An 11,759-nucleotide genomic window follows, 5' to 3' on the forward strand; every position below is an offset into this window, starting at 1 on the left:
ATATATCTGTAGCTCTTTTTAACTGAGTGAGAATTAGAGAATGTGGTCAGAGGAACAGGGTCCACTGTAAAGAAATTTCAAGCTTGTGTATTAGTATCTCTTCTTAATTGAATATCAACCAGAACTAAGATAAACCATTCTGATATTAAAATATAATTTGATTGGAAATTTTAATTATAATTACATCAAACTGGTTCTTGGAAACATACACACACACACACACACACACACACACACACACACACACCTTTTACTCCAGGGGGAGAGGAACTTGAGTTAAAGAGAGTAAAAGCTTGCCCAAACTAATTTTCAGAACCTACATCTAATTTCTTAGACATGTGCACTTCTCATAAGTTCATATTGCTGCCCATTCTCTTATTATCACATCAGTTTAAGTAAAAATTACAGCAATCCTGTAGCATGATAAATCATCAACTTGTGATTTCCAAAATAAGTTCTAGTAACTACTTAAGTTACTAATGGCTATAGATTAATATAAATATATCACTTAAAGCTCTTTTTCTACATAAACAAACTACTTCAGGTTGGTTGCTAAAAAACTGATTATTTCAATTGTTTTGTGAGAAAATGTTTTGTATCCCATAGCAACTGAATTTGCTGATTAGTTTTTATGCTAGATAATAGAATGGCACACAAAAACACAGTAATCTTAACTTGCACAGTTTCCTCAAGTCACAACAACATAATTAAAGGCAATCTTTACATTAATGTTCTATGGACATATATCTTACATGAATTACTAACAACTAGCTATGAACTAACTATGTCATATGCGGCAACTAAAGTGATTGTTAGTAATATTTTACTAACACTCTATAAATTATGAGGAAAGTGAGGTAATAGAGATCTACGTTAACTATTTTAATTGTATTTTAGGAGAAAATTATTTATCTTAAATTTAGGTTCTTTGTTGAAATTCTAGTTCAATTAAAAATCTCATTAATACATGTTGCCACATTTTGATCTCAGCAGTATCTGTCAAGATAAATTAAGATTATTTTATAATTCTCTGGCCCAGAATTTCATCAGGTAGGTTCATTATCTGCTGTTCAAGCCGGTTAGTTTATCTGATTAAAGCCCAGGACTCATGACAACAAGGTCAGGGATTCAGTTGTGTCTCTGGGTTAATTTACCTTGACTTCCATTTACATATTAAATCCTGAACAAGTTCTTACAAATCTGTGGGTCACCAAAGATTAAGCATCCGGTCAGACCAGGACCAGTGGATTGCCACTATCAGAAAAACAGCTCTATCTCATGGCTTTGGTGGCATTTGGCTTGTATGCACTATATAAGCATTTGCTTAATCTGATGATCTGCATCAACTCCCCTAATATTTAGTGTTCATTAGTGAGTTTTGCTTTTCTAGGTCTATTGTGGTCAGAGATATTTGGGAAATAAATTGTAATTTCAATTTTGAATTAACTTTGTTCAAATAAAATTTCTTAAGAATGGGCATTTATCTTTACATTAAGGCCAATAGGAGTTATCTAAATACTGCTAACTGCCAGTTAGTTTGGAGACAGCAGTTTTGTTGTGGATCTTGACCCCAGCCCCAGTCCTTGCTGTTGGAGGAGCTCCATTCTGCTTTAGGGTATCTCCCAACCATTTTTAGAAATCTCCAGGGGCAGTCCGCAATGCTTATGAATATAGCTTACTTCATCTTCTTTTGGGTTACTTCTAATGTGGCACTGAGAGGCAAGGACTCCCCAGGGCCCCAATGCCTCTGATATTTGCTGGGACCCATCAGATGGAGCTGCTGGGCATAATCTGGCCTTGCAGCTGCTCCATTTCTGACCCCAGGGAAGAAAGTGCTCTTGAAATTCTCTCCTCTAACCTTTTGTAATATCCTGATATACAAGCTTGAGAGCAGTGCTAGTTGATAAATATTTTAAAATAAATAGCTCTTTCTTTTTAGTTTCAAGGTTTTTATTTTATTTTAGTTTTTGAGACATACCCTTGCTCTGTCACCGAGGCTGGAGTGCAGTGGTGTGATCTCAGCTCACTGCAACCTCTGCCTCCTGGGTTCAAGCGATTCTCACGCCTCAGCTTCCTGAGTAGCTGGGATTATAGGCGCATGCCACCACATCCAGCTCATTTTTTTTTTTTTTTTTTTTTTTTTTTTTTGTATTTTTAGTAGAGACGGGATTTCACCATGTTGGCCAGGCTGGTTTTGAACTCCTGGCCTCAAGTGATCAGTCCCTCCCTCCACGTCTCCTATGCCCCCTTCCCCACCTTCGGCCTCCCAAAGTGCTAGAATTACAGGTATGAGCCACTGTGCCTGGCCTAGTTTTCAGGTTTTTAATCTTAGCCTTTCAGTGGTGTGGCTATGGCCAGCTTGCCAGCTAGGAGCTTGAAATCAGTCATAGAGTTTTTACCTTATGATAATCACCAAATGCTACAAATCAGGACTTTTTTTTCCCTTAGAGAGCCATTTGCCAACATACCACTGGCTCTTCCCCTGCCTCTTACGCCCTTCTCCCCAAGACTCTGGAATGTGACCACAAAAATGGGAAAATAATTGGGCTGATATTACAAAATATTACAAATAAATTTGTAACTACAATACAGTATAGCAACATAATAGGGACACTAAATCAGGAAATACCAAGGTTCCTGCAGTTTCTTCTGCTTTAAATAAAACATTATAATAATTTCAACTATTCACTTTATATGTGCTATATTGTTCAAATAAATAAATGAGATAATACCATTTTCCCAGTCCTGGCTGAATCTTAGGCATCAATCTATTTCCTTAGGGCCTCCCCTTCTTACAAGGTTCCTAAGTATTTTTATGAAAACAGAATCCATGTGGTTTCCCTACCCCAACAAAGGTTCCAGACCCTCTCTACCTCACCCATGGCATCAACACAATTTTAGCTATAAACCTGATACCTTTAGAATCTTGGTTCCCTAAGGGAGATAGATACAGGGACCCATCTGTGTACCACCACCCCCAGCACATATTTTACAGTTATTCAGACACACCTAAAAAATAAGGTAAGTGCAGTTTAGGATCTCAACTATGAAAACCAGAGGCAACTGGCACACTTTCATTATTAACTGCAATGAACCATTTACCAACCTGCTAATTGCTTTCTCCTCAATCTCCTCCCATTTCTTGTACCACTTATGTCAGGGAATTGAATAGGATGAAGAAATCACTTTAGTACTTTGGTACTGGAGAAGAGCATATCATTCTTAGACAGGGTCTTGCTTTGTCACCCAGGCAGGAGTGCAGTGGCATGATTATGGCTGCTCATGCAGCCTTGACCTCCCAGGCTCAAGAGATCTTCCCGCCTCTGCCTCCTGTGTAGCTGATACTACATGTATGCACTACTATACTTAGCTAATGTTTTAATTTTTATTTTTTGTAGAGATGGGGTCTTACCATTGCCCAGGCTCATCTTGAATTCCTGGTCTCAAGTGATTCTCCCACCTCAGCCTCCTAAAGTGCTGAGATTATAGGCATGAGCCACTGCACCTGGCCCCATATCACATTTTTTTCTTTTTTCCAGACAGCTGGAGTGCAGTGGTACCATCCTCTGCCTCCTGGGTTCAAACTATTCTCCCACCTCAGCCTCCCAGGTAGCTGGGACTACAGGTGTGCACCACCACGCCCAGCTAATTTTTGTATTTTTGGTGGAGACGTGGTTTCACCACGTTGGCCAGGCTGGTCTTGAACTCCTGAGCTCAGGCGATATGCCCACCTCAGCCTCCCACAGTGCTAGGATTACAGGCGTGAGCCACTGTGTTTGGCCCCATATCACTCTTTAAAATAAATTAGAATACAAAACATTACAAATAAATTTGTAACTACAATACAGTATAGCAACATAATAGGGACACTAAATGAGGAAATACCAAGGTTCCTGCAGTTTCTTCTGCTTTAAATAAAATGTTATAATAACTTCAACTGTTCACTTTATATGTGCTATACAGTTCAAAGCAACCTCATGCCTCTCCCTGAATGGTAGGAAGTTAAAATGTGGACTTTGCCACTGCACTTTGACCCTGTTAATTAACATTGTGCAGGTAGCATCCATACTCATTATGTACTATGTCCATAAGGTAAGCATATTCCAAAAGTAAAAATCAGTATTATTAGCAAAGCCTTCTTTTCAACAGAGATTTATTGAATAGCCATGCTAAGAGCGATAAAGTGAGAAACGAGATGGACCCTGTCCTCAAGGAGCTTTGGTCTTGGGAAAGATGAAGCATATAATCAAATTGTTGCAATGCATAGTGTAAGGGCCAGAGCAGAGGAATGTGCAGAGAGGATGGGAGCCTACAGGCGAGGAGGGACTTGAATCTGTCGGGAAGCAGAACAAGGAAGTTTTCCAAAGTCTGTGCAAAAGTTTTGCAGCCACAATTTAACTTGAGCTCAAAACTGTTTTCATACCCTGTAAAAAGAGCAGGTATAGATGGAAGATGAACAATCAGCGATGACCGTTAATTATCCCTTCCTATTTCTGCGCTCCACGGTGCTGATGCCATCAGCTCTCTGAGCCCTGGCTCTGTTCCTAATGCATTTTTTTTTTCTTTAATATTGGGTGCTGGCCAGGTACGGTCACTCACTCCTGTAATCCCAGCATTTTGGGAGGCCAAGACAGGCAGATCACTTGAGGTCAGGAGTTCAAGACCAGACTGGCAAAAATGGCAAAACCCCATCTCTACTAAAAATGCAAAAAATTAGGTGGGCTTAGTGGTGCATGCCTGTAATTCTAGCTACTCAGGAGGCTGAGGCAGGAGAATTGCTTCAGCCCAGGAGACGGAGGTTGCAGTGAGCCGACATCGCGCTACTGTACTCCAGCCTGAGTGAAGGAGTGATACTGTTTCAAAAAAAAAAAAAAAAAAAAAAAATTGGGTGCTGAGGCCAAAGTGACTAGCTTGTATTCTACTAATAACCTTCCAAGAGCTGTGCTATATAGTTCTATTAAATTATCTTTTAGCCTTCTTTTTATTTAGAATTATAGACCCTAACTTTTCAAAATTACTCTTTGCACATATTTTCCTTCTTTTTAAGATGAAAAGGGAACTTTATCCTGATGTTAGGATTGATCATATAATCTACATTAAAAAAAAAAAAAAAGTCTGGCCGGGCACGGTGGCTTACACCTGTAATCCTAGCACTTTGGGAGGCCAAGGCGGATGGATCACCTGAGGTCCGGAGTTCGAGATCAGCCTGGCCAACACGGCGAAACCCCGTCTCTACTAAACATACAAAAATTAGCTGGGCATGGTGGTGGGCACCTATAATCCCAGCTACTCAGGAGGCTGAGGCAGGAGAATTGCTTGAACCCAGGGAGCGGAGGTTGCAGTGAGCCAAGATCCTGCCACTGCACTCCAGCCTGGGTGACAGAGTGAGACTCCGTCACAAAAAAAAAAAAAAGTCCTCCCAAAATAGAAATATGTGACTGCCAAAGTACAGTACAGTAAGACCTCTCCACACATGACTGAATAAACTCTTCAGAACATTGTGGATAAGAATTTAGATTGGGCTGTCAATGTCCTGCCTAGTTAATTGGAGTGTACACGCTTCCTTCAGTAGAATAGCGTGTTCTTTTGCAGGGATATATTTCTGAAAGAGGATCTTTGAACAGCACAAGGATCCACTGTTGTCTATTCCTTAATGATTTGGGAGGAACAAATTGTTCATGTATGTAGGCCAAGTATGTTTTCTTAGCATGCTTTGTTTTATGCATTAATTATTCCTTAGTTATTTATTTAGTTTGATTTCTTCCAGGACTGATTTCTTTTCAACAAAAGGACAAATGCTAATTCAAATCACTTCGGAAATGACCTAAAAGTCATTAGAAATATCTTGAGTGGAGTTAACACAGCACATATAACTGTTCAGGAAGTTTTCATAATTCACCAATAAACCATTCTCTTTAAATCTATAAAGAACAAACAGGTAACTTCAGAGGTCTTATCTCTGTAAACCTTACATTATCATTACCTGGCATAAACTTACAACAGACAAACAAACAAACAAACAAAACCCCACCCAGAAACGTCATTATCCCTATCCTCTTCTGCATTGTTATAGTATGAATTCTTGGTAGATGTAGCTGCAGGCACTAGCAAATGACCTTCTCAGAGGACAACCCGGAGAAAACTTAGCTACAAAGTGCCCTAGCAAAGTGCCCAATCTTCAGGTTTTGAAGGACTACTGTGTTGCTGCTTGTGTGTGTGTGTGTGTGTGTGTGTTGCTAGCAACTTACCAGTTTTCCCAATATTTTCCAAAAAAAAGATGATTTTTAAGTAGCATTTGATAAACATGTCTAAATTAATTATGAAGAGAACTAGATGGTAAGGATCCTAAAACAGTGGAATGTGTTTCTGAGAGTGACAACAGAATCAGCTACCCAGCCTTTAAAAAGAGAATTTATAACCTTTTAATAACAGAATAATAGTAGGGTGATTCAGGGGAAGTCCTTCAAGAGACAAAGTAACGCAGAGTGACCACTCCGAGTTTCTTCAAATATAAAATTCCATAACTTATTTTTCTTTAAATTGTTCACACATAGTGCAAGGCCTAAGGTTTTTAATTTAACAAGCTGAAAAAGTCTATTTAGTTCCTTCTAAACAACAGTTAGCAAGCTTTAGTAAGACAGAAGTCTGGAAATTGTTCTTCAGCCAGGGGCCAGGCCTTGTACACCTGATTTCTGAACAATGTGAACTTCAACAATGTGAACAATGTGAACCTCAGTGGAACCGTAAAATGTTACCAAATAGAAAAAGTGCTATGACCCAATTTCTCTGTACACATGTACTATTTACAACCTTGGAGCCTGATAAATAGGAAGTGTCTCATCCTGTTTTCTGGGTTGGCAGTGTTTGCCATGCAGGTAGAATACATGTAGGTCGAATCTCATATTGTGCTAAATCACAGCATTCTGAAAAACTTGGGACCTTGTAAAAGGCCATATCTCAGAAAAGTTACTGCTTCAAATAAATGTGCCATTTTATAAAATTATACCTACTGTGTCAGAAAAAAATGTTCTCTCATGTGAGTGACATTTAGATGACTGCCGTTTGTAGGGAATAGGGCATTCTCACATAGCAAGGCTGAAGAATGGTTTTGTAAGCTGAGAGTATTTTCTGAATGATAAATGTGGTAGAACTTGAAGATGCTCCTGTGGGAAGAGACTCTCCCCCCACAACTGGAGAGTTTCCTTATAAAAGTGGAACCTGCATTATTATGAAAAAAGTAACCACTGAATTATAGTTGTAGCATTAAGGAGATATATTTCAAACTTGCAGGCATCTTTAGTCACAGCTTTTCACCTTGTTAGAGTTGAACTTTCTGGATCATCTGGCCCAACAGCCAGCCTTTTATTTTATATCTGTGGAAACTGAGGCTGAGATATTGAGCTTCTAGTTTTTATAGAACTAGGAATAGTATTCTCCCTTCCCTCTCCCATTCTCTATCCAATTCACTTTCTCAGCTCACTGAAACCTCTGCCTCCCGGGTTCAAGCGATTCTCCTGTCTCAGCCTCCTGAGTAGCTGGGATTACAGGCACCTGCCACCACGCCTGGCTAAGTTTTGTATTTCTAGTGGAGACTGGGTTGCACCATGTTCGCCAGGCTGGTCTGGCACTCCTGACCTCAAGTGATCTACTGGCCTCGGCCTCCCAAAGTGTTGGGATTACAGGTTTGAGCCACCGTGCCCAGCCTCAGTACACCAATCTTTTAAAGAAATTTCCTAAATAACCATCTAGAGGTGGGAAAAAGAATAATAAAATTGTGTCTCTGGACAAACAAACAGAACTGAAGCTTTATTTACTCTTCACAATAAATAACATTCTGAACAATCTTCCTCCAGAAAAGTAACCTTTAAATTGCATGAGGAAATTTAAATCAAGATCAAAGATGGAAGTGGTTGCAGGTATCAGGACAAATTTTTAGCTACTGGTCAAGAAGCAGCTTCGGATCTGAGACCTTGGAGATTGCTAAAGCCACATTCTTCCAGCCTGCTTTTTGATGGGCGCCCCAAGAGTGCGCCAATCCAGAAGTAAGATGCAGAGAAGAATCTAATCCCCTAATTTTCCCCCTATGGACTTCTCTGCACCCTGTGGTAGGGGTGAGCGTTAAACTCCAGGAAGTTAGAAGCTTGCCGAATCGTGGAGCAGCCGCAGGTGACTTTCCCCGAGAGGGATGCCAGGGCACGGCGGGGAGTTTGCAAGCACCTGTTCCTCAGTGCTAGTGGGCTGGGGAGTGGGGTCCTAGCAGCAGGGACTGGAGGTGAGCTGAGGCAGATAAGGGACGGGAGCCTTGTGGCGAAAAGTGACCCACCTGTGGGAGAGGCGCTTCCGAGGAGGAAGCGTCCTGCGCAGCCGGTGCGCGCCGCGGGCCGGGCGGGTAGAGAGAAGTTTCGCGGCGCCTGCAGCTCAGTGCTGGGGCGTGTGGCTCTGGCTGCTATAAGAAGCCAGAGAAGGGCGGGACGGTCCGCGAAATTTCGCAAGAGAAGCGGAGAGAAACTTGTTTCCTGGAAGAGTTCAAGCTGAGAATCCCAGCAGCTGGAAGGACCGGAACTTCTATACTGCGGTGCTGCTGATGGTGCCGCTGACCCCTGGGAAGCGGGGATTTTAAGGATTTCACCCGAGACTTGGCATCTGTGCATCCCAGGGTGATTGAGGTTTGAAGAGGTCTAGGAATCCCCCTTTCCTAAAGGAGCAAGAAGGATCTCTTTGAGTAGCTGAGAAAACAGCACCTGGACTAGGCTTCTAGGCAATTCTTTTGCCATCTTAGTTTATAGAAAAGGTGGTATCTTTCCCCTCTGCCTGGAAGCCATGGGTTCTTATGGGGCTCATGACTTGGAAGATCTTGAGTTTTCAGGTCTTAATTTAGGTAGATTAAAGATATAAAACAAATGAAAGAGGGATAGGGATACCTTATGATATGTATGCAAGTGGATTCGTGTGTCTTTCTATATAGTAGGTCAAACACCACAGCCATGGTTGTTTAAGATTGAAATAATCCTGATAACCTATGGGGCAAAGCATCCCCACACTCCCAAACTCTGTAATCTAAATCCCAGAGTCTTCCCAATGATCTCCACCGAGCCATAGGTCTTAAATTCCACAGTATACGCTTGCCAAGCTCCAGAGGCCCAGTTACATGAGAGGCCTGTTCCTCCCGTGGAAGGGGGTTGTTAAGTCAACTTTCCCTTTGTCTGGATTGCAGCTCTCCTCATAGCTTCTTGTGGGGTCGGGCAGACCCCATGTCTTTCAAGAAGGCTTTTCTGAGCCATTGGTTGCAATTAATATTTTCTTTCTCTATACAGTAGTTTATACTTTTAGCACAGTAATTATTGTCTTTCAAAAGAGTTCTTATCAGGTGTGTGTCTCTTGTTCCGGACTGCAGGCTTTGAGGAATGACACCCCAGTCTTTTCAGTCTGGAATTCTTCACAACACCTAGCAAAATGCATTACTTAACAATGGGAATTTATTCTGAGGAATGCCTCATTAAGCAATTTATGAAATATATTCTGAGGAATGTCTCATCAAGCAATTTCGTCATTGTGTGAACATCATAGAGTACACTTGCACAAACCTAGATGGTATCACCTACTACACGCCTAGGCTAGATGGTATATAGCCGATTGCTCCTAGTCTACAAACCTGTGCAGTGTGCTACTGTACTGAACACTGTAGTCAGTTGTGACACAATGGTAAGTATTTGTGTATCTAAGCATAGAAATGGTATAGTAAAAATGTGGTATAAAAGATAAAAAATGGTACACCTGTATGGAACACTTACCATGAATGGAGCCTGCAGGACTGGAAGTTGCTCTGGGTGAGTGAGTGAGTGAGTGTGAAGGCCTAGGGTATTACTACACACTGCTGAAGACTTTATAAACACTACATTTAGGCTATGCTATTATAAGAAATTTTTTTTCTTCAATAGTAAATTACTCTTAGCTTACTGTAACATTTTTACTTTTTAAACTTTTAAGTTTTAAAAAACTTTTTGACTTTTATAATAACACAGCTTAAAACACATATTGTATAGTGTGTACAAAATAGTTTTTGTCTTTATATCCTTATTCTATAAGCTTTATTCTGTTTTTAAAAGTTTTAAATTTTTTGCTAAAAATGAAGACACAGACATACATAGTAGCATAGACCTACAAGAATCAAGATATGCGATATCACTGTCTTCCACCTGTATGCCTTTTGTTACTGAAGTGTCCTCAGGGGCAGTAACATGCATGGAGCTGTCTTCTGTGATAGCAATGCCTTTTTCTGGAATACCTGCTAAAAGACCTTCCTGAGGCTGTTTTACAGTTAACTTTTTAAAAAATACAAGTAGAGGGAGTACACTCAAAAACAATTTTAAAAGTACATATAATAAGTACATAAGCTAGTAACATGGCCATTTATTTTCATTATCAAGTATTATATACTGTACATAATTGTATGTGCTATACTTCTATATGACTGGCAGTGTAGTAGGTTTCTTTACACCAGCATCACCACAAATGTGAGTAGTGTATTGCTCTGTGATGTTACAACAGCTACAGTGTCCCTAGGTAAGAGGAATTTTTCAGCTCCATTATAATTTTATGAGACCGTTATTATCTATGCGGTGCATCATTGACCAAAACATTGTTAGGTGGTGCATGAGTGTAATTGGTACTTAATATTTATCGCACTCATTAATTAATAAATCTACTGCCAATTATTATATTTTGCAAAAAGTTCATCCGATAGTATTCTTTGGCTGGGGAAGAACTTAAAATATTCATTGATTTTATAGCATCTGATTTTCCCAGTTTGCAGACTAATAGGCAAGAGAGGGGTGTGCACCCATGGAAGAAGTTCTGCTGCATGTCCCTAAGAGTCTTCATAGATGATCAACACAGTTTTGGAGACTTGACCCTTGTCTACCATTTAGTTTGAAGCCTTGATGGGCACAGAAGCTTGATAAGCACACTGAGCCTGAAACAACCAAAATGGTGACTTGTTAGTTGTTAATGGAATATAAAGCAAATAGTTACTGTAAAATACAGTTGCTAAGGGCACCAGACATTATGGCCATCACATTCTCTCCATGTAGACATATCCTGTGGAAGCTATTTTATATGCAGAAGACTGCTGGATAAACAGAGGAGTGAGTTATAAAATTCCAAGGTTTACTGACATCTGGTTAAGAGAGTACCTACATCGATGCATGCCATTTAGAAGCAGAAGCTGGGGTCTGTGGACCAGGTCACTCTGGTTTCTAGCTGGTGTTTGGATCCACTATGAGTTGACATAATGGGCAACCATATTCTCAAATGCATCCTCCAAGTAATAACGGAATCATTGCTTTATAAACTTATTATTATTAGGTGGATAAAAAATTGTGAAATGTGATTTTTATGAGAGGCAGATATATTTCAGTTATGTAAGTTCTTTTCTTTGCCAAAGGCAACTGGAGTCCTAGAAAAGGAAGATTAAATTACTGGGATATGAAGGATGGAAAAAAAATGCCTTTATTAGTGCAAAACTTAAGAGGCACTTGACATATTTATCTTGTGGTTTAAAGATTGATTTTCCCCTTGGGCCTAGGAGGGACACACAATTCATAACTCTCCTAGTCTTTCTGTAAACCCTTGCCATAGGGGAAAATTAAGTTTCCCAAAGATGCCAGCAACCTGAGTACCCAAGGATTTCCTGTTGGCAGGATTCATCCTTCTTCCTGTAGTTTTATACTCAGAGCTCCAGATAAACCTTCCCAGATGTT

At 40.2% G+C, this 11,759-nt stretch overlaps 1 protein-coding gene across 3 annotated transcripts in view; it reads right to left on the bottom strand.

Moving 5' to 3' along the window:
- The window catches only part of LOC105475452 (STEAP4 metalloreductase), a 35,407-nt gene extending 26,891 nt beyond the window's left edge, over nucleotides 1-8,516 (bottom strand). For 2 of the 3 annotated variants that reach the window (XR_011622113.1, XM_011730700.3), the window contains exon 1: nucleotides 8,324-8,511. The gene's annotated coding sequence lies outside the window, so the exon portion shown is untranslated. Of the gene's footprint in view, nucleotides 1-8,323 lie in introns of all 3 variants that reach the window. The other variant, XM_011730701.3, reaches the window with a different exon arrangement.
- Nucleotides 8,517-11,759: the final 3,243 nt, after the last annotated feature.

The sequence above is a fragment of the Macaca nemestrina genome, chromosome 4, assembly GCF_043159975.1.
Source record: "Macaca nemestrina isolate mMacNem1 chromosome 4, mMacNem.hap1, whole genome shotgun sequence".
NCBI classification, from domain to species: Eukaryota; Metazoa; Chordata; class Mammalia; order Primates; family Cercopithecidae; genus Macaca; species Macaca nemestrina.